General features: G+C 32.7%; 1 protein-coding gene across 5 annotated transcripts in view; it reads left to right on the plus strand.

The window, feature by feature from the left end:
• The first annotated feature begins 4,289 nt into the window (after window positions 1-4,289).
• The window catches only part of LOC145297652 (N-acetylated-alpha-linked acidic dipeptidase 2-like), a 1,311,662-nt gene continuing 1,289,802 nt past the window's right edge, over window positions 4,290-26,149 (plus strand). For 2 of the 5 annotated variants that reach the window (XM_080143816.1, XM_080143810.1), the window contains exon 1: window positions 4,290-4,419. The gene's annotated coding sequence lies outside the window, so the exon portion shown is untranslated. The remainder of the gene's footprint in view (window positions 4,420-26,149) is intronic. The other 3 variants (XM_080143817.1, XM_080143811.1, XM_080143812.1) reach the window with 3 other exon arrangements.

Genomic DNA, 26,149 nt, shown 5'->3' on the forward strand with positions numbered 1-26,149 from the left:
TTTATAACAATTGTAAGTAACGTTTCTGAATTTTTTTGATGAGGATTGGTTATTTGTATTCTTATTCATCGGACTACTGTTCTCATCTCACAAAGTTTCAGTCGATGTAACCACCGACTTTCTTCAGGTGTATCTTGTCGAACTCGGGAATGTTTCTGTCGAACTCTGGAATTTGGACAGAATTTCGAGCGGAACCCTTTATTTACTTACTGACGAAACAAAAGCACGTTATCCCCATGAAGTAAATAAAGGGTTCCGCTCGAAATTTCGTCCGAATTCCCGAGTTCAACTGAAACATTCCCGAGTTCGACAAAATACACCTGAAGAAGGGCGGAGGTTACATCGACCGAAACTTTGTGAAAATCACACTCAAGATGAGAACACTAGTTCGATGAATAATACTACAAATTGTAAGTAACTTTGCGTTATCACAACAGCCATTGATTTCTTGCTGATAACAACCGTTGGCTTAATTTGGAATTTGTGTGGCCTTAAGTTTCCCCAAGGTTTCAGTAGTCTCCAGTATCATTTAGATTATTATTTGTACTCACTTGGAGTTCTCACACAAGCCGTCATCAGAATTTAACCAATGATAATAACTGGTTGTTGTGTTCTCTGAAATCTGAATGGCAAGCCTTCTTATATTTCAAGTAATATTCACCTTTTTTTTTTTCATTAACCTTTTCAGATGACTTTAGTGAATTTGTGATAATTTGCTCCCTACATTTGATGTGGTGTTCATAATATTAACATATTTTTATCACAACTCTAGTCCTACAGTATGGAGTTTTTAGGAAACTTTATGTTAAAAAAATTTTTATTCAATTTTTTTTTAAATTTAAACTTATATATATATATATATATATATATATATATATATATATATATATATATATATGCGTATATTTGTATGTGTATATATATGTATATATGTATGTATATATATGTGTGTATATGTATACACAAACACACGCACACACACACACACACACACACACACACACACACACACACATATATATATATATATATATATATATATATATATATATATATATATATATATATATATATATATAGTAATTTATAAAATATATATGACGATTAAGATACACTGAATATTCCGCGTTTCATCCACTCTAGGACTCTTAAGCCTGAAGAGTCCTAGAGTGGATGAAACGCGAAATATTCAGTGTAGCTTAATCGTCATATATATTTTATAAATTACTAACTAGCACTACCTAAATACTTAAAGTTTACACATAAATCTATACTTTCGTATATTAATTTTATGTGAGTAAATTAAGTAGTTATATATATATATATATATATATATATATATATATATATATATATATATATATATATATATATATATAATGTTCTAAAAGCAACCGTCGAAGAACTACGAAGACAGAGCTGGTATAAAGCTCGCTTATTGAAATAAGCGAGCTTTTAAACTTCAAAATGCATTTTTCTACATTGTCACCATCATTCTCAACGTACTTTTGCCTCGTTTGATTCCTCATTTGTAAAGGCCCGGAGTGCTCTTTGATGCTTATATTCTTCTCGCCACTCTGAAATCAATAAACCCATCTCCTAATTGTGCTGACATCAACTGCGTTGGATTTGTAATCGTTCAACTGTCGCCAATAAATGTTGATCGGTTCAATTTTTTTTTTCTGCACGGAAGAATTCAATGATGTATCTCCACTTCTTGCGCATGTCCATTACAGGGGTCGCTTTCTTAGAGTCTCACACTACAAATATCTGCGACAGAGAGATGAAACTTCCAGATCATGAATGCCTAAGTTCGATCATCATACAATGGAAATTGCAATCCTCTCTGATCCATTAAAGCGGAATAAAATAGAAAGCAATACTTTTGAAAAATCTTACTATAATATATAGCGATCAAATGTTATAATGATGCCCAACAAGCTAGTCACATTACATCACTGAGTGCTCGATACCTGTGACCTTATGTCATACTATCAAACACATTGTAATGTAATATATAGGGACCACAGCATATAATGATGTCTAGCAAGCTAGTCAAATTATAAATGAAAATAGTCGATAATTACTGAGTGCTCGTTATTTGTGACCTTGAACCATACTACAAGAAGCATTATAATTCAATATATCGTCATCTCATAAGAGAATGATGCCTAGTTAGCTAGTCATATTACAAATGGGGATATCAGTTATCATCGGGTGCTCAATACGCGTGACCTTTTGCCACGTTACAATGAGCGATTAAAATATCGAAGCATTATAGATAACAAGCAGTTTGATATGGCTGCATAGTAAACGCGCTAACCGACTGAGCCACGTCTCGTGCAGCTTACCTCTGAGATAGAAAGGGTGGGTACTGATTTCAAATTGCATGCAGCGTATGAATGAATGAAAGAATAGAGGCGTGTGGAAGGGGAAAGACAAGTGGGGTACAAGGCGATGAGGAGGCAACATGTGTCCGTTTAATCAACCGTAATTTCTTTTCTTTTATATATATACATATATATATATATATATATATATATATATATATATATATATATGTATATATGTATATATATTTTGCTTAGTATTTATATCCGCTTGTTTTTTTGTAATTTTTTTGTTATATAAAAATATGTGCAAGTTTAAAATGAACATCCGTTAGATTTTTTTTTTTTTTTTTTTTTTTTTTGTAGGTGTGTGCGCGCTGCTTAAAACTGATAGCAACGCGGCCTCCTTGTATAAGTTATAGACTGCATGGATCGGATGTTGGCGTGTTTAGTCTGCACCAAATTATATTCACTAGAAAACGTCTCCTTTTTCTTCCTCTCTCTCTCTCTCTCTCTCTCTCTCTCTCTCTCTCTCTCTCTCTCATACACAAACACACACACACACAATCGTCCCTGTTCTCATTTTGGTAGGGCTACTTACTTCCCGGTGTATGAAGTCGTAGACCAGCAGAAACACATACTTAAGAAGTGGAAGTAGTAGTAGTAGTAGTAGTAGTAATAATTCAACCGTACTATGACTACTAACACACGTTGAAACATTTGTGTTTTAAGGGAGAGCTTCACAGAGAGTCTCGGTTTGAACAAATACATACATATATATATATATATATATATATATATATATATATATATATATATATATATATATATACGTGTGTATATCTCAGACATGTTGGCTTATAAGACTGACTTGTCTGTCTGCTCGTTTTGTACCCGTATCCTCGCCTATGTGCCGCCAATATTAACATCACACACAACACTCGCAGTTGTTTCGGTGGGAGGTAGTTAAATTAAAAGCCTGTGAACGAACGACCATAGTCTTTTTCTTCTTAAATAATAATAATATCACAGTAGGAGACATCTATGTATACATGTGTTCCATTATCTGTCTGTAACAGCGTCCGTCCCAACGAATAATACCTACATACATATTGCACAGACATACATGAGAATGTAAAGCTGAAAGTCTGCGTACATGTATACAAACATACGTAGATACGCACGCACGTGCACAAATACGCATGACTATATGTGGTTATACGTGTACATAGAGATGGATATATAGATATATGTGTAGAGATATATATATATATATAGATAAATTGGTTGATAGATATGTAAGCGAAACGTACCAATAGGAGGGATTACAAAAAAAAAAAAAAGAAGAACTATTTAATAGCGAGACAGACAGAAAGAAAGAAAGAAAAATTCATACACGCACAAATATTCCAGGACTACTTGTAGACGTTACAGCTATTTTTACTTTCAGTTTCACTTTCCTTTTCTCGTTTGATCGCAGGATATTATTATTATTATTATTATTATTATTATTATTATTATTATTATTATTATTATTATTATTAACAATAATATCATCATCATCATCATCATCATCATCATCATCATCAAAATCATCATTATTATGACGATGTATATATATTCATACTTACCGAGGATTTGTTTATATTATATTTGAAAAAAAAAAATTAAAATAATAAAAAAAAAAGAAACGGATAAAATTCGTTTGAATTTAAAGCAAACCCCGGATCGTTCATCTTATTTATGATTGATTAATGTATTTATTTTACAATTACTTTTTTATGTCGATCTATTAAAAAAAAAAAAAAAAAAAAAAAAAAAGATTAATGCAAATTACTGAAGTCGACCCTAAAGAAGTACAGCAAACACCAATCGGAATTTATCAGGGACGTGCGGATAATACAATTAATTTTACACACAAAAAAGAAATCGAGATCGTCCAACTAGAATAAAATTATTATAATCTTTAATTATAATAATAAGAATAGTAATAATGATTACTAATACCAATAAATACGACCACAAATTATAATTGTAACTCAAAAATGGATTTTTTTTGGATTAATACAACAGACAACACTATTTACCGGTAAGTTTGTTTTTACATTTTTGTTTGTTGTTTTTTTTTTTATGTGATTACATTGTGTATATTAATACGTATTTATTTTGTGGCATGCCTTTTTTAAAAAATAATTTAGTCCATCGTTTTTACTAGCGTATAAACGTTTAAAATTGCTGGATTTGAAGCCTGTTGAGAATCTATACAAACGAATAGCACGAAATAGCAGTAGCAAATAAGTGCGTGTTCTACGGACTAATAATATCAACACTCTGGCTCGTGTTTATTACTTATTTTTAATAAAAAAGGAGGAGGGGGTAAACGTAAATGCCATCAATTACTATCACAATTGTAAATAAAAATCAATGCGACAATTTAAGTATAGCTTGCTATATGCAAATGTAATCTTAAACCAACAATTGTTGCTTTTTTTTTTCCTTTAATTTTTCATTCAGTAAATTTATAAATTAACATCAAAGCTAAATCACACCAAAAACACCCATCTAACCCCCCCCCCCGACGAGATTCTACTTTTTATGCGATTATGTGTGAATATCATGCAAAACTTAACGAAAAAATGAAAAAAAATCAACTATTTTAGAATTTACAATAGATGATCGTATATAAATTTAACCTAAATTCCGGAGCCACTCTAACTTTTTAAGGCAGTTAACTAAATTATTTTACCACTAACTCTAGGTCCGAGTGGCAAGATCGTGAAACTACACGTACTTACTTTAAAAAAAAAAAAAAGTAGACCCCTCCCAATAAACATACTAAGTTTATCTCCCATAATTTCTTTTAGTGGTTAACTGTCCAAAAATGGGAGATTGAACCGGAAATAAGCGATCATTGTACGTTCAATTTATATGTGAAACTTGACCCCTACGCTAAATTCTAAAATAATTGTTTTGTTTTGTTTTCATTTGTTTTTCCTTTCCAACAAGTTTCTCATAGTGTTTCACAGGTAATCGCCTAAAGAAGCGGAATTTCATTTTTAGGAGTGGGTGGGTAGCTGACGATGTTAATCTACAATAATACGAAAAGAGGGGATTACTGGTTAGGGTGAAAATGTACTGATTGCTCCAATTACTATCATAATTGAAAGTCAAAACTAATGCGAATATTTAACTATAGCTCTTTTATTTAAACATGAGTCGATACAAACAAATGTTGTTTTTTTTGGGGGGGGTACTAATGCAGTTTACGCGCCGTGCTGAAATAATGACGTTATTAGAAAGCCATTCTTAACGTGGGGAGATGAGCTTTTAAATTATTCTGTACTTTCACCTAATAATTTAATAAGCAAAAGACATTCCAAAAATTAGAATGTAACTTGAAAATTCTATCTAAAAAAAAATACCACAGTCCAAACACCCTTTTTAAGGACCATTTAGTTTAAGACCCCTTTTTTTCTTTTTCTTTTTTTTTTTTTTTTTTTTTGCTTAAAAAATCTAGTCTAGAAGATTTGACGCTATCATTGTGAAAAATCCGTCGACATATTATTTTGTCAAATAAAAACAATATATACTTTTTAAAAATATCTAGCATAAACGAATATAAAATGTAAATGAATGACCATCGTAGTAAATTCAAAATTTTAGAGTCAATTATATTACATGGCACGATGTGATACCATATCAGGAATATCAGATTAATAATAAATATTGATAATTAATATTAGCACTATTTTGGTTTTATTAGTAATAATTTTATGGATAAAATAACTTGCGTTTTTTTTTTGTTGTTTTTTGTTTTTGTTTTTTTGTTTTTTGTTTTTTTTTTTTGTTTTTTTTTTATACAATAACGTAAAACTGATTCCTGTCTAACTAAAGGTCTTGCGTTCCTCTATTTCTCGATGTTGTCTTTCTCTTCGTAAAAAAAAAATGAAAAAAATACAAAATAGTAATTTTGCCTTTTAATAACCATAATTATTGCCATTTTTAATATTACAATTTAAAGTGTCAATAATACTACCCTTGTTAGCTAAGTGCATACATTTTTAAGAGGGGGGGATACCATGCTATTTTATTCGTATCGACATATTAACGATATTGGTAATGAAATGTATAGTATGATCGCTTTTATTGCTATTATAAATAAATAACTTCTTTAATAACGATTCTATCATTGATTATTTAGTATGTTATCCATTTATTTTGTTATTATTGGTATTAGTAGTAGTAGTATTAATTGACGCAAACAGTTTAATTGCTCGTGTATATCGAAGCGTGACTAAACTCGACCGTCATCTATGGCATGAACCTTTAGCTAGTTTTGGTAGGCCTCTTCCTTTTTTTTATATATATTGTTTTAAGTGCCCCTCGAAACACAACCGTTTCTATTTGAGTTAATATTATTTATTAGCTATATCTTCATACCTACCGACATTGCGCTGTGTAAACTGGTATATAAAAGTTGAACAAATAAATGTTACATTTTTTATCGCTTTTCTCGTGATCGGAACCCGAGACCACAGACAGTACAAGTGAGAGCTCGCATACAGCAATAATAACTCAGAAACAAGTAAAAAAAAATAGTTTGAATAAATAAATTCAATTCAAATGCTGCAAAGTCTGTCGTTTTTTTTTGTTTTTTTTGGTTTTTTTTGGGTTTTTTTTTTGGTTTTTTCCCCGTCATCGGCATTATGTACGGAAAGTGAATGGATTCTTTTAGAAGGATCACATCCGTTGTCACAACACGTCAAAAGAACATGTGTAAGCTCTAAACACCATGGAATTTCCACAATTACGCGCAGTTAATTACTTTTACAACTAGTGAACGAACGTCTATATTTTATTTATTTGTTTTGAACAATTTTATTTTCATGAGATTTTGAGTTTCCAGTTTTCTAACACCATTTTAGTTTTTTTTTTTTTTTTTTTTTTTTGCATGCATGAGCGTGCATTTTAAAAGTTTTGGGAGCACACCAATGATATAAACACAATATTGAATATACAACAGTAAGGTTTTTTGTTCTCTCTTACTGCAAGAACGAGGGTCGGAAAGTGGGATTGGGAAGTCAGCACCTCCGAGGAGGGGCACTCTGACCTGCAAAAAGTGCCTGGGCAGCTCATCATCGGCATTCTTCTTTAATGGCGCCTCAGGTGATTAGCAATAAACTAACCTCTTCTCAAAGAAATAAGGCACGGCCTGGGATGGTGAACCTCCTAGAACTGCACAGTAATAAACTCCCACCACAAAACCAACAGGGACCCGATCATTACAGGAATGGTCTAATCTTTGTTGATTTTGGAGTCGGAAGATAAAAATCCCTAGCCGATTTTCAAACGATTTTTTTCGCCTTTTTTTTTTTGTTTCTTTTTTTATTACTTTTGTTTTATTTTGTTGTTTTTTCTTTTGTTTTTTGTTTTTTTTCTTTGCTTATTTTTTATTTTATAAGTTTTTTTTATTTTTCTTTCTTTTTCCAGTTTTCTTCGTGTTTTTTTTTTCATTCACAATTAATAAGGATTTACCTAATTTAAAGTCTATCTTACGAGTTTAATAAACTGCAACAACAACCTCCTTGTTCGTAGAAGCAATAATGCAACAAATAAAAAAAATAGTCCCAAAAACAATTTTTTTTTAAATTTATACTAGTATTACCTCCCCCTAAAAAATCGTAACTAATAAACACTACTATGCTTAAGTAGCGTTACTCTCATATAAAAAATTTCAAATAATACCAATGACTTTTTTAATCATATGATAGGGCACTACTGCAGTTTAACATCCACAAGCCAATTTAGAAAGCTATTTGTAACATAGGAAGAGAGGGTCTGTTAACTCTTGCGTTGCACGGATGAAACTCTCCTAAAATAAAAACAGTTAATTTGTTTGTGGATGTTAAACTGCATTAGTGTCTATAATTGTTGTTATTTGAAAGCGTTATTTAAATTTTACATCCCTTTCATATTCCCTATCTCATTATTTACAATGTAATTTGTTTCTTTGTTTAAATATATTTCGCGTGTTATGATATTTAAAATATCAGACATTTAGAATCCAGAATAGCTGAAATGTTTTTTTATATATTTATTTTTCTTTTGTTTTGTTTTTTTGTTTGTTTTTGTTTTTTTGTTTTTCGTCTACAATAACTTTTTAAAATGTGGTTACTAATATTTCTATGCTGAAATGAGCTTCGTTCATAAAATATTTATGGGTAGCAGTCTATGTTTTTTTTTCCGACAAAGCTTACTTTTTTTTTTTTTTTTACACGGTGGTCACCGTCACCACTTATCAAGGCCCGGAAGCCATTCAGGGATAAGGGTTATTGCAAGTACATTACGTTAGTGTGGAGATTTGATGAAGTGTTTACCCAAGGGGGCAGCTCATCAGGAATTTGTTAACGTTGGACTTGAAGACATCCAAGTTGTAGTCAGGTGGGAAGCAGGCAGACGGAACTGAGTTCCACAGGCGTGCTTACTTCAAAATATATTTTTGGTTCTCAATATTTTAGTTTTAGCAGGACGCACAGATTAATCCTATTTTTTTTATCCATACAAAACCTTTGTGGAAAACAAATTAATATCATTAATCACTCGTAGTTTATTGTTCAAATACTAGCAGGACCTGTGGAAATTCCACAGCGGCATCTTTCGTGTGTAATATATTGCTACTGGGCATTCTGCAGACATCCAGCGTGAATGGAGACCTCCCCCCCCCCATAATATTATTGTAGTCCTTTTGTTAAAACTGTAAAAGTATTTATCTAAGGAATCTTGTAAATGTAGTGTCAGAATATATCTGGTTATTACGGTTTATTTCCAATACGCTTATAGGATTCTGTAACATATTTCCATTGTATGGATCCCTGGAGCAAAAGGAAACCCCGCAATATCACCATCTTTAGACAGACAGATACTACCCTTGGATCCTAGCAAGAAGAACAGGAAAGTATATTTTAGTTTAGCGTACAGACTAAAAGTGACATCAATTTTTTTGTAATTCCCCCCTCCCACATTGCGTCTTTGGTGATCGGGAGATCTTATTTATTAAAATGAGGATAGAAGATAATAACATACTACAAGCATTACATTAGCGTATCTATATACTAGCTAACCTGGGTGACCGGCGTTGCCCGGGTGTTTGGAGGTGTGTGTTGCGCAAAAAAAAAAAAAAAGTGGTAGTAGGCAGCCAGGCTCGAACCTGTACCAAGAAGGAAGAAAAGAATATGAAAAAAACGTGACGTGTTTGCTGCTGCGTCCATCGCCAAACCGGAAGTGGCGAAGGTTTAAATTAAGGCTAGACAATCGAAAAGAGGGTACAACTTTCGAAAATATCGGCGAAAATGCGACCCCACCCTGTAGAAAAGTGCTCCCAGTTGAGGGCGAAGGAATTAATGTTTTTAGCCAATTTTTCGATATTTCTTGTCCCAAGGGTCGAGCTTCAAAACAATACCGATCTCGTAAAAATCCGTCGCCTCTGTCGAAAGTTTTAAGCAAACATACATACATTTAAACAGACAGATGAGATTTATATAATAGATTTAATGTTCGTAGTATGTTAGCACTTTATATCCTCCTTTTTTAATAAATAGGATCTCCCGATCCTATTTATAATTTATAATCTGGAAACCATAGCACACGTACGTACATTAAAGGTACTACAATATTAACATATAGATTATTCTTACAAGAACTGAAGGTGTGGCAACTTAATCGTCTAATGATTCCAACGAAACGAAGAAGGAAAAAGTGGCAATTTAAGACATTTGCTGTTTAGCATTGGTAAAAAATCACTTCACAATAAAGTCGCTGCAAAGGTACTTATTCTGTTTACGGCCTAATCTACAGTAACTTTTACATATAAAGTTATTCTGACCATCGCGTTTTGAATTAATCGTCTGGCAGCCTTTGCTTTGGCATCTTCCAGTTGCATACCTAAACTGCCGGAAGAGGCCGATGCAAAGTTACTTGAGATTGGGTTGTAAGCTGGATAAGTACTGAAATGAATGTAAGACAGTGAACAGCATAGGGTCATTTAGAATTCTATACGGGGGCCAGCATTCGCAACCGGCTTCTCAAGTTGCTTGAGCACCAGATCAACTGATTTCGTAAGAAATCTTTTTTTGTTGTTTATTAATTATTTACCACATATCGAGGCAAAAAACACTCAAGGATATAGTTTAATGAGATGGATAGCTTCGCAGTTGGAAACTTTGTCAGAAACGTTACCAATTGAATGTGAGGACTTGCTGTTTTCTGGGTCGACTGCTGTTTTAAGTGGGTAGTATTGAGGATTTTTGTCCCTTTCATTGTATTCATTAGCATTTACCTAGTAAAAGAAAAAAAAACGAAAAATGCGCTCCTTGTGAAATCAGTTGATGCGGTTCCCAGGCGGCTTGATAAACTGGTGGCAAGGGCTGGAGCTTGTTTAATTTTAAATAAAACTATTTGCTATATTATGTTCATTTCTTGTAAGAAGTATATTTCAGTAATAAATTAAAAGCACTGAATAATAGGGGTTACTTACTATCATCTCTCTCTTTCTCTCTCTCTCTCTCTCTCTCTCCCTCTCTCTCTCTCTCTCTCTCTTTCTCTCTTTCTCTCTCTCCGAAAAGAAAAATGTGATTTGAATGTGTATTTGTTATCATTACCTATGTCAAGTTACGATTCTCTGCTTCAAACATTCACCATGTCTTGCCACACTAACGAATCATAATACGACGAAACAGCTCTGCAGACGATATCTGTGCGTGTGTATGTATTTGTTTCTGTATTTGTTTCTATTTACTTGAAACTCAACAACGGCAGAATAAGTTTTTAAATGGGAGTAAAATCCAGTTCCTCAAAGGAGAGAAACTCTGTATTTGAACAAAAATTAAGATTTTCTAGGACTTTTTCCTAACTGACTGAGGATAAGAAAAGATAGAGTGCGTTATCCGAACATGTACTACACTTTGCTCCTAGCCAAAAAGACTAAGGAAGTTACTTATTGCAGTATTATACATATATATATATATATCTTTAATTGGACACTCTGTCTTAATTATAATTATCCACATTAAATGCACGTTATATATAATCTACAAGAATTTTGCAAGATTTCAAAGTTCAAGATTAATAAAATCTTAATAATCATCATATTTAATATCCTGAAAAAAAATGATAGTTAGGATGAATAAAATCTTAGACTTTTGAAACTGGTAAAACTGTTATATACTAGCAGTTCAGCCCAGCTTAGCTCGGGCCCAATGTACTGTTCATAACTTTATGTGCATGCATATATATATATATTAAAAAGTTTGACTCATGTTTAGGTAACCTGCATCTAAAATGTCAAGTGTTTAGACCCAAAATTAGCGGAGGAGTTTGGTAGAGTCTGCAAAGGTAAACTCTTTCAACTTTGACCGTTTGCATGTCTAATTTTCGCCCAAAAACTGATTTAAAAAAACTTGCTGCATGTCTAAATACCCTTTATGTAAAATTTCAAATGTTTAGACCCAGAATTGGTTGAATAGTTTGCTTGAGACAGCAAAGGTCAAATGTTTTGAACTTTGACCCCTTGGTAGCCAAATTTTCGGCCAAAAATCGATGAAAAAGCTTGCCTTATGTCTGAATACACTTTATGTAAAATTTCAAATGTTTAGACTAAAAATTGGCTGAGTAATTTGATAAAAATCGCAGAGGTCAAATTTTTTTTTTAATTTGACCCCAATTTTGTCTCCTTAACATTTATTGTTTTGGGCTCAAATCGAATTTAAAAGTTAGATCCATGTCCAAGTAACCTACATTTACCATTTCAAGTGTTTAAACCCAAAATTTGGCGGGGGAGTTTGGTAGAGTTTTCAAAGGTCAAATCGTTGAACTTTGACCCCTTGACAGCCAAATTTCTGGCCGAAAATCGATTAAAAATGTTTTCCAAAATCTCGATACCCCTTATGTCAAATCTTGTGTCTATAGACCGAAAATGTTAAGGGGTCATAATAGGAGTCAAGTTTTAAAAAAAATTGACCTCTTACTCAGATAATTTCTGGTCTAAACATTTGAAATTTTACATAAAGGGTATTCAGAAATAGGGCAATCTTTTTAATTGGTTTGGGTCGAAAATTTAAGTTACCAATATATAAATGTATGTATGTATGTTTGCATGTCTGCCTAAAACTTTCGACAAAGGCGACTGATTTTCACAAAATCAGTATCGTTTTGAAGCTCGACGCTTCAGACGATAAATATCGAAAAATTGGCTTAAAAAATTAATTTCTTCCCCCTCAAACTGAGCACTTTTCTACAGGGAGGGTCGCTTTTTACGCCGATATTTTCGAAAGTCATTCCCTCTTTTTGATTGTCTAGCCTAAATTTAAACCTACGTCACTTCTGGTTTAGCGGTGGTTGTAACAGCAAAGACGTCACGCCCCCCCCCCGTCCTTTTCCTCCTTCGTGGTATGGGTTCGAGCCTGCTTTCTTACTACCACTTTTATTTGTTTTTTGCTCAACACACACCTCCAAATACCCGGGCAACGCCGAGCACCCATGCTAATAGCAATAAAAGTGAAAGTGTCTGTCTGTGTGTGTGTCTGTCTGTGTACATTTCCCTACACAATAACTCTGTCAATTTTTAGTCTACAGACTCGAAATTTGATATATCTGGTATTGAGATTTGGGAAAATCTTTGTAATCCGTTTTCGGCCAGAAATTTTGCTGTTAAGGGATCAAAGGTCAATGAGTTGATTTTTGAAAACTCTACCAAACTCCTCCGCCAATTTTGGGTCTAAACACTTGAAATTTTAGATATAGGTTTCTTGGACATGGATCTAACTTAATAACTTGATTTGAGCCCAAAACAATAAATATTAAGGTGACATAATAGGGGTCAAAGTTAAAGAAAATTTATCCTCTGCGGTCTCTACCAAATTACTCAGACAATTTCTGGTCTAAACATTTGAAATTTTGCATAAAATGTATTCAGAAATAAAGCAATCTTTTTAATTGGTTTGGATCGAAAAGTTGAGCTACCAATATATAAATGTATGTATGTATGAATGTTTGCATGGTTGCATGTCTGCCTAAAACTTTCGACAGAGGCGACGGATTTTCACAAGATCAATATTGATTTGAAATTCGACCGTTCAGATGACAAATACCGAAAAATTGGCTAAAAACATTAATTTCTTCACCCTCAACGGCATTTTTCTGCAAGGAGGTTTCGATTTTTTCACCGATATTTTCGAAAGTCATCCCCTCTTTTTGATTGTCTAGCCTTAATAGCTTGGTGGTGGTCGTAACAGCAAAGACATCACGTTTTTCCCCTGTTTCCCCCCCCCCTCTGTGGAAAGGGTTCGAGCCTGCCTTCCTACTACCACTTTTTTTTTTTGGCTCAACACACACCTCCAAGCATCCGGGCAACGCCGGGCAACTATGTTAGTATATATATATATATATATATATATATATATATATATATATATATATATATATATAGTAAGTTATAAAATATATATAACTTACTACCTAGCTCTACCTACGTGGTCCTGGATATGACCTTAAACTATATCCGATGGTGAGGCCCCAGCTTGAGGGTTTTGGGGAGTGTGGAGTCACCCTTTAATTGCCATTGCTCCCAGGTCCACTCTCACCCGGTGTGGTAGTACCTGTTAGGGTCCCAACTATGAGTTAAATAAAACCGACTTGAAAACAACAAATATATTCTATTAAAAAATCTTTCTTCAAAATCTTTGGATTCGGCATTTAATAACCTGAAAAGTGTTGATATGCCGTAAAACAAAAATAACCAACCAATCTACCTACGTATGTAGCACTGTTGAAGTAAATACTTAAAGTTTACGCAAAATTTATACTTTCATATATTAATTTATGTGATTAAATGAAGAAGGTATACATATATATATATATATATATATATATATATATATATATATATATATAGTAATTTATAAAATATATATGGCGATTAAGCTACACTGAATATTCTGCGTTTCATCCACTATAGGATTCGTCAGGCTTATGCGCGAATTCTGTGGTTATTTCTTGTTTTTATATATGTTGAGTATTTTTAGTTAGCCAATCAGCTTTCTAGTATCCACCGCGCCCCTTCCTATCAGCCAATGGGTATGCATTTTATCGAACAAAGGATCTGTTTTAGAACTAGGTTAGTGGTTTAAGGTAGACGTTTTCCTCTCTTTTTTTTTAATATATATAAATATACATATGTTTACACACATACATGCACATATACATACACACACACACATATATATATATATATATATATATGTGTGTGTGTGTGTGTGTGTGATCGTTTATGTATATTCATGTTTATTTAATTTATTTATTTGTCTGTTTTCTATTATTATTGTTAGTTTTAAAGCTATTTTTATATCGCTATCCTAGAGTAAGTTTTATTTTGTGAACACAGTTGTTTGCTATTTCTCGTCTACAGTTTAATTGATTTTGGGGTTCTTTAAAGTACAGGATAGAAAATTTTTCATGGAGGCATAATTTACATGGGTCGTCTAAATGTCTGCACGTGGTAGCTTGTCTTATTATTTTCCATTCGACTACCGCATAAATAATTGCATTAATTTGAAACGTATCACAAAAACAAACACAAATAAAATAACATCTATATATCTATCTATCTATCTTTATATATATATATATATATATATATATATATTTGTAGAAATATATATTTTTATAATATATACCAATCTTTATTTAAGAAGCTCAATGTAATTACAGAGCAATATAGAGAATAAATGACAAAAACCAATATTCCAAAAATCATGATGTTGACCATCTTATAATTTAATCCTTTAATTCAGTTGACATTTACAATTTTTGACAGCATCTGTTTCGTAGCGCAAAATCAAGCACTTAATTATTATATCAATCAGTGAATCTATTATGCCATTAACTCATCAGAAGAAATAGCAACAATCAATCCCTCTGAAGAAAATAAAGTGTGATTTGACATGATTAAAATCCAAAAATTGGAAGAGAAGCTGCAAATACCTTTAATATGTTTCCATTGTGTGTATGTGTGTGTGTGTGCGTGTGTGTGCGCGTGTGTGTGTGTGTGTGTGTGTGTGTGTGTGTGTGTGTGTGTGTGTGTGTGTGTGTGTGTGTGTGTGTGTGTGTGTGTGTGTAATATATTTATGTGTATATATGTACTCGGTAAAAATAAATTGTATAATATAATCAATACTTTGTAATCATGTTCCAAATATTTGATATAACAAAATTATTATGTATATATGTTTTAGTATTTTTTTTTATAACATCATTTTCATCTTCAGCAAAAATATACTTTATCAATTCTTTACAGGTCGATCTAACATAAAACCAAAATATCCAACAAAAATCTAGAAACTGATTTTATATCGTCCAATGTATATATTTTGTCAGAAAAATAATGGATTCCTTCTTCAAAGTAGGCAAACAGTTCACGTTAATACGTATTGTTTTTATATATTTTTATATATTTGAATCAATGTTTTTTGCTTCCTTATGATAAGATCAAAATTAGAATCTTTGAACTTGAATTCTTGCAAGACATTATCCTCCAGTTTTTAATATATCTCTATACAAATGTTTGTTTGGTCAATCTGATATGATTACACTTTTCCGTAGAAGTAAATCCTGACTAAATATTTTAAATCACATTTCGTATTCTTGGCCCAAATAAGATCTCCTCAGTACGGATAACCCACAAGGAAAGGTGAACCTTCTCCATGTGATGTTACCTCGTGTGTGTGTGTGCGTGTGTGTGTATATATATATATAAGCTTTAAGTATTTACTTCAAAAGTGCTCAATACGTAGGTAGAGCTAGTTAGTAATTTATAAAATATATATGGCGATTAAGCTACACTGAATATTCGGCGTTTCATCCACTATATTCAGTGTAGCTTAATCACCATAAATATTTTATATATATATATATATATATATATATATATATATATATATATATATATATATATATATATTAGTGATGGGACGATTCCAATATTTTTCTTGATTCCGATACAATTACTGATTCTGTAATAAATTCCCGATTCTGATGCAGTTACCAATTCCGATTCTTTATAAATCTCTAAATATTTAACAATAAAGGTGTTATTTTTCCCGATTACCGTAAAAAGCACATCTTTAATGTGTCTATATTTTCTCAAACATAAAAACACATTTGTGAGGGTATGATTTAGAGAGTTTAGTCTTACTGGATGTTTAAATCCATAAATATTTATTATTTTATAATTACTACAGCAGTGGAAAATATTTCTTAAATTAAAATCAAATAAAAAAGATAATTTAAGGAATCGATTTTGGCATCGGAAAATAGACTAAAATGTTTCCGATTCCGGTACTGATTCCGATACCCCAAAAAGCTCCGATTTTTCTGATTCCCAATTTCGATTCCAATTAATCGTCCCACCACTTATATATATATATATTAATATATATATTAATATATATATATTAATATATATATTAATATATATATATTAATATATATATATTAATATATATATTAATATATATATTAATATATATATATATATATATATATATATATATATATATACAGTGTGTCCAAAAAGTAACTGAAGGGTTGAAAATCTTTGTCATTATTTAATTATTGATTTTCTTTTCTATTTCAAATATTTTAAAGATAATATTTTGAAAAGTAATTATCGATAAATATATTTATTGTTATAAGAATAAGTTGTGAAATTGTTATAATAATTTATCTGTACAGAGATACCTTTGCCACTCGAGGATAGTGTCTAGTAGGCATTCAAGTTCTCTCCTCGCATATATATATATATATATATATATATATATATATATATATATATATATATATAGAGAGAGAGAGAGAGAGAGAGAGAGAGAGAGAGAGAGAGAGAGACTGTCCAAAAGTCACTAAAGAGTTTTGAACTTAAATAGATTCTTTATTTTTCTGCAATTTTTAATTTTAATAAATAAATAAATAAATTTTAATTCTTTATCTTTCTATAATTTTAATAAATAAATAATAAATTTTAATTCTTTATCTTTCTGTAATTTTAACTCGATCTGACTAAGACATTGCGAATTAAAGAAAAACAATGCAAAATTCAAACAGTCTTTATTTATGAAAAATAATGTCTTTTAAATGTTGCCTATTTTCAGCTTCGCATATTTGTGCTCTTTCCAAAACATTCATGACAGATTGTATACTTTTGGATTGCGATGTAACTCCCTTATTTCGTTCCTGATGTTTTCCTTAAATTCTTGCAAGGTTTAGGGTTTGTTAACATAGACTCTTTCTTTATTTAATATCCACACAAGAAAAAGTTGGGGCTAGTCAAGTCAGGGGAACGTGATGGCCATTTAAAAATGCCGTCAATAAGGTCTTTGAAACCTGTGAAAAAGTAATAATTAAATGAAAACGTAAAGAAAAGTTATTGCGCTTGAAAAAAATCTGACTTCTTACAGCTTAGTGACTGAAACATATTTTGCAAAAGTAAAGTCAGATAATGTTTGGATAAATAAAAATATTTATACCTATTAAAGAACTCTATTTATTATTTTTACGCATTCAGCAGTAAGGATTTTCACCTTGTCGGTGTAAACTTTACCTGGATTACTCTATTTTTTTTACTACCACGAAGCACAACTTTATGGCAACCTACCTGCCATATCTACTACCAGCGACGTCGACCATTTGCCAGTCGCTGCCAGAGAAGCAAGCAAGAGCTGATGATAAATATATTCCTGTAGACCCACGGCACAGGTGTACGAGCATAGGACGACCAAGATCCAAGTACATCCAGCAAATTGCACATGATGCTTAAGATCTGAGGCAGCTGAAGGAAGACAGGGAAATCTTGAACGAGAGAGCCACATTGGTCTGAGCAAGGAGACCGACCAGATAGATAGAATATATAGTATATACATATGTATATATATATATTACAGGACGTTGCCCGGGATTGAATGATGATCAACGAATGTTTCACATTCCCATATTTTTATTGTCACTGAAATCGATGAAGTAGCCCATTTTTCAATTAAATCGGTGGATTGCCTGCTCTAATTGGAGGCAGCTTTATATGCCTCTCGCAGTGACTGTTCAGAATTACTTAACTAGAAAAACTACTTAACTGAAAAATTACTTAACTAAAAAATAGTTTTAAGGCTCCTAAAATTCGTACTAGAATTGTTCGCAAGGATCCGTGACACAGTGGTTAGAGTACTGGAAAAATCAATTGTAAAAGTGATATTCTTCTGAAGGTTGAAGGTGAAGTGGCAACCGAAAAATACATTTGCAAATTACTTAGGATTACTTGGATAGTCATGGCTGACAGAACAAGAGCACGCTACCCCGTGAAGTAAGTAAAGGGTTCCGCTCGAAATTCCGTCCAAATCCCCGAGTTCGACAGAAACATTTCCGAGTTCGACAAGATACACCGGAAGAAGGTCGGAGGTTATATCGACCGAAACGTTATGAAAATCACACTCAAGATGAGAACAGTAGTCCGATGAATAATAATACAAACTACTGTTATTTTATAAATTATTTTTATATATAATGGTTTGCATTAAAGTTTAAAATGCAAAGTCAAGTATCCTGGTTTAATTGTGCTATCAACAGAAACATGCATTTTGAACGCGCCCTTGTCATATCAAAAAACCTACTGTTGATTTTATATGCTTGGCATTACTAGTTGTGCAGTGATAATGACTTAAATTTAAATTTAACATGAAAAAGTCAAGTATCATTGTGAAATTGTGCTTTAAACAGAAACATTCATTTGAACGCGTCCCTGTCATAGCAAAGAACCTACTGTGTATTTTATATGTTGGGCCATTCGGTTTGTGTGGTAATAAAACTTCTCAAATGCACTTGTGATGTTCGGCGGAGTAAGATGTTAACTTTGGTCAAAATCGACTATTTTTTCTTTCATTAAATTATTTCGATTATTGATTTTTATTATTATTGGTTGATTTTCGATAATTATCAAAGACATTCCGACACAAAACCTATCCAATAACCCTGCCAGGCACATAAAGTACCTTCGTATGGAATTTCATAAAAATCGACCCAACCGTTTTCGAATCCATAGGGAACGAACTCACAGATACTTAGATACACAAAGTTCTTTTATATAATAGTAGATAGCTAGTTAGCTAGATAGATAGATATGTATATATATATATATATATATATATATATATATATATATATATATATATATATATATATATATATGTATATATATATATATATATATATATATATATTTATAATCTAAATCTTATTAAACCAGTATTTGGAGGGTGCATTTGTATAATCCTGATTTTTCTCCGCTTTTGATAAGAAGTATTTAGCTTCCAAATGCCATGGTCTAAATAGTATTTTTCTTTTTTATCCTTTTTCTTTCTGACTCTATAATAAAGTTCTATGTAACTTGTATTTCATATATATATATATATATATATATATATATATGGGGGGGTTGTGTGTTGCAATAAAATACGAATATATCCTATCAAGGCTACATATCCTATTTACTTCTCTCTCCTTTTTCCTTGCCTCCCCACGAGGACAAGTTAGACATAAGATCGAAATTTAACCTTAATAATCATGTCGGCATTTCCTCCTGAATGAGAACGGCGTTTTCTCCTGGGATTTAATAATTTATAATTTTGTCTCCTTTCGTTTAAACAGCCTTCCAGGAGATCCTCCCACCCCACCACTCACCCCACTTAAGTATTTCAAAACACACCTGCGTCAGTGCATCACAAACGCCCTGACTGTGTATTTAGCTGAAGAGTTATGTCAACAGTTTGTTGGATTCCATATAATTTCGATTCTGAAAAACTGCCTGCACAGGGGAAGGTATTAGAAATTAGGAAAAAAAAGAAGTAGCCTTTGTATGTTTTAACTTTTGCTGACGCAAGGGGTAGTTTAAGGTTGTTGCTGTTGTTTTTTGTTTTCTGTTTTGTTTTGTTTTGGTTTTGGTTTTGGTTTTCTGGCACAGATACTCTAAGTGTAGATCGTTTTGACATCTATTACTAACTAGCACGGCTACCCGATGTTATCTGAGGCAAAAGTAACCTATTTCTATTAAAGCGTCTCTCTATCCATCTCTCTCTCCAACCCCCTCTTTCTTCTTCGCCCAGCGCGTTTTTCTCTAACTAAACACACACACACATACACACACACACACACACACACGCGCACGCACACACACACACGCGCACACACACACACACACAATTGTTTACTTTCATAGGAGAATGAATCTGCATTTTCTTTGAAAATTAGTACATAACCCCGAAAAACCGGCTCCCTCCCGACGAAAAGTGGCCCAGTTGGCCTCAACATAATGATTTTTTTTCTTTTTAGATATCATTCAGCATAATGCTGATCCAGAATATACGAACTTTGTGGGTGTTTGTTTTGTAGTGTTTACTTTTGGCTAGACGCACAAGCACACATACAACTGCACTTTACATAACAGAATGAGATTTGATATCTGTGTCTGAAATCGGAATTATTACTTGTATTAATGGACTTATGTACTTCTGTTACTAATGGAGATTTGGTATCTGTCCGTTAGAAGTCAAAACTGTACTATTGTTACTGTGTATTGTTAATATGATTCTGAAAAGTTAATTTTACTTATTCAATATTGTCAAAATTATAAATTGAACAAGTGAAGCATGCATGGTCCCCCGTGAGTGCACAGTGAACGAGACATAAAAAAAATGACTGGTGAAAATGAACAAACGGTGCAGTTTTAGGCGTTAACATATGTAAATTTGAGTTCTGCACCATGCAAAAAAAGAAGTTCATCATTTGCCACCACTCATTTAGCCCCAAAAGTCTCCAAGCCCTTAACATATTTAAATTTCAGTTCAGCACCATGCAAAACTGCTAAATAAACATATACAGAAAAGTTTGGACAAATATGGTAAAATAGTCCCCAAAATGGAGTGCTTTTATTAGACCTAAAAGAGACTCTGGGGCACACCCAAGAGTTATCGCGAAGTATAGACACACAAAATTGTATAGAAATCAGTTGGTTACAACTTTTCAGAAAGTTTTATAGAAATCCAAGGCATCGTTGTTTTTAATAAGCACAAAAGTGTCAATTTTAACCTTTTAACTAGGGTGGGGCGGGGGGGGGGGCAACTGGAGTGTTCCCGGAAAATCCTTTCCGTTACTTTTTTACTCATATCATGTGCAAATTTATTGCAAAATTTCAAAAAATTCCAAATAGTAGTTATTGAGAAAAGTGCAGACGAACGAACGAACGGACAAGGGTGAATTGTCGAGCGACCAACAACTAATTTTGTTAACATAATTTTGTTTTAAGTTTATAAAATTATTGAACCTTACATGCCTTTCAAAACTTTCAATCTTTTAATATATGATGTTTTTTTTTTTTTGTTATTGTTGAAATAGCTCCAGACAAGGCATGAAGCCACTTGGTGTAAGAAGCAAAAAAATAAAAATACTATTTAAAGTAAAAAAAAATTAGTCAACAATAATTGCTAGATGGGTAAATTCCTACCCAAAACGCAGCAATTATTCCCTCTTTGCCAGAAACATAGCTTATGGGGTGTTAGAACTTAAGTGCATCCACCTCTAGTCTTTCCCTCCTAGACAGGACCCAAGCCTCCAATCTAATAAATCCTGCATGTTCAACCAAGCTCCAACCCCTGTCCCATCACTGCAATGTCGCATCCCTGTGCCTGTTTTACAAGTACTTTAATGGCATGTGTCCTGTAACCTCTCAACATACTCTTGACAAAACATGTCCAGCAGCAAAATCTCACCCTTTCACTGTTGAGGTGCATGCTGGAAAACCTTGTATTGTAATGGTTTTTTCCCTGTAGATTTGGGAATTCCCTCCCTGCTTTCTGCTTCCTTGGCTGTACTGACATGCAAAAGTTTAAATGTACTGTGAACAAACATCTCGCTCATCTCCTTACATAGACGTCTGCAGACATGATTCTAAATAGCTTTTTTATGTCCAGTTGTTTGGGGTGAACAAGAGTGGGGAAAAAGGGAAAGCGAAAGGTACAAAGCTGACAAAAGTAAACCCAAGGTTCACTTTCTATTTCTCATAAATCTAAGATTTTCTAAGAATTTTAACAATCTACTGAGCATAAAATTCGTTTGTGCATTTATAAATTCGCACCTGCAAATCTGTTGCGTGAAGTGATGCCGAATCTGTCGTTGTTCGACTTGATAAATTTGATAGCTGCGAAAAAAGAAATGACCGGAATCAGTAGAGACATATGTGCATATTTTCGAAATTATATTGAGAAAGACTAAAGTTTCTAAGCCCAGACTGTTTATAAATGTCAAGCGTGAATGCTAATGCATACCCTATAATATTATTGGTATGAATAAAATAAAAGGTAAACGCATTTTCTTTTATATATATATATATATATATATATATATATATATATATATATATATATATATATATATATATCAAGCACGAACGCAGGCCTCGCAATACTATTGGTATGAATAAATTAAAAATAAAACTATTTGCATTGTTAAATTAATTTATTTAGATTTATTATTTAGTATAAGGTAATGTTTTCCATTTGTAAAGGAAGTTACAATATTCGTTTATCAAAAATTCAACATACAAAGAGAAAAGACGCCGCTTGTATTGTAAGTTATTTATATCGAATTTTGCAATTCAATTGTAACCACTACACAAAACAAATACCTTGATAATTAAGGAAGTGATTTACGGTGAAGTTGCATAATGATTCTCGGGATGGTCAAAATTTTCGTTCATTATAATCTAAAAATGATTAATGCTTAAATCGACAATCACAAGTAATTAAATTTATTGGGTATTTTTGAGAAAAGACAACAAAATAAAAAATGGCTGAAAAAATAAATGTATACCAAATAAATGTTAGAAAAGGCAAGATAAGTTACTCTTCTACCTACCTGGGCAGCATTTTTGTGTGCTTTAACTTATTTCAAAGTGTTTATTTACTTCGAAACAAAAGTAGTATTAAGTCTGTGAGATAGAACGGAAAAAATGGTGGTTTCATTACAGATCAAATAATCACTCAAAAACTGAAATTTACACAAGATGCTGGCAGAAACAAACCCGATAAATGTTACTGATAATGCAAAAATTGTAAGGTTCTCTCGGTATTTTGTGTAATTTTCCATTTTTTCCAATTTTCGATTGTCCAAGTAGATGTAATGGAACCACCATTTTGTTTTCGTTCTAATTCAACAGATTGGCACTACTTTTCTTTCAAAGTAAATAAACGCTTTAAAATAAGTTAAAACACAAAAACCTATCCAGGTAGGTGGAAAAGTATGTTATATTGCTTTTGGTAACATTTATTTGTTATATATTTATTGTTTTCATCCCTTTTTTTTTTTTTTTTTTTTTTGTAGGCTATTGTAAAAAAAAATGTCCAATTTATTTATTGAACTCACGACTTTGAATGTCGATCGAACAGTTCCAAATGATACGGCCTTCCTGTCACGATCACTGATAATTTAGAAGCTAATCTCTGGCATCTTCAACGTCTATGAGTTTAAACATGGAACCACTTGATTTGTTGTCGCTTTTTAGTTCATACTCGATAATCGTCTTAATGTCACATTTAACAGATTTAGTTCTAGGCTAAAGCTTAACGCATATTTGAAGCGTATTATTAGTTGAGCTAGCAACGCATACGACCCACGGACAAGCAACATGTGGTAAAAGGTCAGGTTGACGCGGGTCAGTACTTCCGATCACGCCTCCTCTCTTGCAGATATCCGCAGGCTTAAAGATAGGTGTTAGATCTAATCTCGATATTCAGAAAATTGTGAGACTTTTCGTGTGTTTCTCCCCTCAACCTAACTTACGCGTCATCATTCACTCGAATATATATATTTTTTTTTAAATGCAACAGTATAAAGCACTGAAACAATATTTTTTAAATACAATTAAAAAAAAATAATTACGAAATTAAATGACCACAATGCATTTCGGTTTCTTCAGACAAAGCAAGTCATATCAATAATAAAAATCATTTTTTTTATTTTTTATTTTTACAGGGATTAAAAAAAACAAATTGATTTGGAAATCTTATAGTAAGATGACCCCTGGTGGGAATGTAGTAATATGATCTTATTTACTTGCCTCCCAACGAGGGCAGAGTTAAACCCAAGGTCGACTTTTAATGTGGGAAAAATCCAGCTCCCAATGGGGCCACTTTGTATAGGAAAAAAAATTAAAATTGTCTCAGTCATGAAGAATTTCTCCTCCAGTGACCGAGAACAGAAAAGGTGAAGTGTAACATCAGAACAGATACTGCACTATGATCTTATCTTGACCCGAAGGTCACAGATGACTGAGAACTCTAACTGGGAATATCTTAGATAACACAAAGGTACAGTGGCAAGGATTTACACAGACCCCCTTCCACACGTTTTTGATTGGCCTTGTGCCCAATTTTGTTTTGTAAACTTTTTGTTTTTCAAAATAACATATATAAATCAATATTTCAAAAAGATAGTGGGCGGACGTTTAGGAAATTAACCCCAACCTCTAAATTCCACAATTTACACTTTTTTGGTCCCCCAACAAAAGAGGGGTGGACCTGTAAATTCACCCTTGTCCATTCGTCCGTTCGTCCGTTCGTCAGTCAACGCTTTTCTCAATAACTACGCCTTGGAATTTTTTGACATTTTGCACAAACATTAAACATGATATGAGTAAAAAGAAACAGAACGGATTTTCCGGGAAAACTCTGGTTGCCGCCCTAGGGTTGCCTTTCAGGTTAAAATGGCTAAAATCGACACTTTTGTGCTTATTAAAAGCAATTGATGCATTGTACTTTTTATAAAACTTTCTGAAAAGTTGTAACTGATTTCTATATAATTTTTCGCGATAACTCTTGGGTGTACCCCAGGGGCTCTTTTAGGGCTAATAAAAACACTTCATTTTTGGGACTATTTTACTATATTTGTCCAAAATTTTCTGTGTATGTCTTTTTATCAGTTTTGCATGGTGGTAAACTCAAATTTAAATATGTTAAGGCCTTAGGGACTTTGGGGGCTAAATGGAAAGAGGGGTGGGGGGCAAATGATGGACTTAGTCATTTCTTTTTTTGCATGATGCAGAACTCAAATTTACATATATTAAGGCCTAAAACTGCATTGTTTGTTCATTTTCACCAAGATTTGCCGTCCCCTGGAGACTTGGGGGGGGGGTAGTGCTGAACTTAGTCATTTTCTTTATGCCTCATTCACTGTGCACTCACGGGGGACTGTAACGTGATCAACTTGAGGGAGCAATTTGCCCCTCATTGGGGAGCTTTAGACCCCCCCCCCCAGGGGCTTAGGAGGGCCGAATAACTATGCTAAGACTACTTTAATAGATCCCGGATAACGGCGGATATCCCGAAGACTTAAAGTGATATATATATATATATATATATATATATATATATATATATATATATATATGTATATATATATATATGTATATATATCAATTCATTGTCAAAATAGATATATTTGCTTATTATTTGGAAAACCAGAGATATTTTGTTATTTGAAAAAAACTCAACAACAGGAAATGTGAGAATGTTAGAATAATATATTGTACTGATCGCCCTGGTGGACCCTTCAGCTTATGGCGGTCTGAATGATGGGTAGTGACCTCTGAGGTCATGGGAATAGGTTTCATTTTTTTTTTTTTTTTGCCTCAGATTTCAGAGCTAGTAAGTTCCTTAAGTGCGTGGCGCGATTTG

This window comes from Euprymna scolopes, chromosome 18, assembly GCF_053919585.1.
Source record: "Euprymna scolopes isolate OS-2025 chromosome 18, ASM5391958v1, whole genome shotgun sequence".
Classification (NCBI taxonomy): domain Eukaryota; kingdom Metazoa; phylum Mollusca; class Cephalopoda; order Sepiida; family Sepiolidae; genus Euprymna; species Euprymna scolopes.